This window comes from Rousettus aegyptiacus, unplaced genomic scaffold (assembly GCF_014176215.1).
Source record: "Rousettus aegyptiacus isolate mRouAeg1 unplaced genomic scaffold, mRouAeg1.p scaffold_m13_p_9, whole genome shotgun sequence".
Lineage (NCBI taxonomy): Eukaryota > Metazoa > Chordata > Mammalia > Chiroptera > Pteropodidae > Rousettus > Rousettus aegyptiacus.
The window spans coordinates 2,452,091-2,453,465 of record NW_023416312.1 but is presented as its reverse complement, the minus strand read 5'-3'; the positions used below and the strand labels follow the sequence as shown (position 1 = coordinate 2,453,465).

The window sequence follows — 1,375 nt, the reverse complement described above, 5'->3', positions numbered from 1 at the left end:
CGAACTATGTGTGCCCTATCCGCATGTGACAAGTAAGGCCAACTGGACACACAGAGATGGAGCCACCTGCTGCTTACTGTCCAGCCCTGGGTGCAGCGAGCAAAGGTCTGTAGCACCCCTTAGCAGACGGGGGTCCTCCAACACCTTGTCTTTGAGTTTCAAGAGCATCTGTCATGGAAGATGAACAGAAGGTTCTGACAAGTGAGGCGTTGAGTAGAGAAGAGTTTTCACTTTTAATGAACGTCCGGCGTGTTGCTTTGGCATGCCAGCCAGCATGGAGGCAGGTGAACTAGGTCATCGTTTCTGCAAAACTTTTCTGGCAAAGCAACTCTCCTACCAAAGGGCAGACTTGTAAACCTACGCGGAAGCTGTGACTCCCTAGCAAGTACTCTGTTCCTTTCGTGGGACAGCGCCCAGTGGGTGTGCACAGAGAAGTGCGCGTAAGCAGGGTTGGGACCCATGCAGCGTATGAGCTGTAACAGCCTCTGGGCCCTGCTCCTCTCCTGCCCCCGTAGTTGGCGGGACTGCAGCCTTATCTCCTGTAGCCCCACGCAGCCCCAACATCCGTGCAACCTCATCTGCCACCATCGCCTGGACCTACGCCGCTTGATCGCCCAGTACCCCAGCCAGAGAGCTCAGCGTGCAGTCTTACCTCCCGAGGCCTCAGGTAGCTTTAGCATCTGGACCTAAAAGGCACTATCCACCTCCACCTCCCGCAGACTCCCTCACCATGGCCTCCTCTTGGTGCTGCCTCTGATAATCACGGGTAAATTAATTGCACTCCTGTTGGTTCTGGTAGCGCTTTATACATACAGCTATTCTAGAACTTTCCTCATTTTATCATACTTGTTTATAATCCGTTCTCTTTCAATAGACTATGTTCCTTGCAACTTACTTTTTTTAATTTAATTTTTTTGTTTTATTATTTTATTTTTTAGGCAAAGCAACCCTTGGTTGACCTCACAGATTGCAAGGACCTTGTCAGCTTACAATCCCTTATTTATTTTATTTTATTATTATTATTTTTTATACCTACAGCACCTGGTCTTCCTAGATGGTCTCCCATCCAAGTACTAACCAGGCCCGACCCTGCTTAGCTTCCAAGATCAGATGGGATTCGGCTTGTTCAAGGCGGCATGGCCATAGATACAATCTACTTCTTATCCTTTAAAAATATATAGATCCAAAGCCTCAAAGTACCTGACAACCATAAGTACCTAATTAATATTTATTGGCTTCACTTAGATACACATTAAAATTGTCTTGCTAGTTTGACATTGGACGGAGAAAAATGGTAATCGCGACCTGGAGGACAGCTAAAAAGTATCTGGGAAGCCATTACAGGTAGAATGAGGCCATCACATGAAGTGATACG

At 47.2% G+C, this 1,375-nt stretch overlaps 1 pseudogene; it reads right to left on the bottom strand.

The window, feature by feature from the left end:
• Positions 1 to 1,029: 1,029 nt before the first annotated feature.
• Positions 1,030 to 1,148, bottom strand: LOC118608446 (annotated as a pseudogene).
• Positions 1,149 to 1,375: the final 227 nt, after the last annotated feature.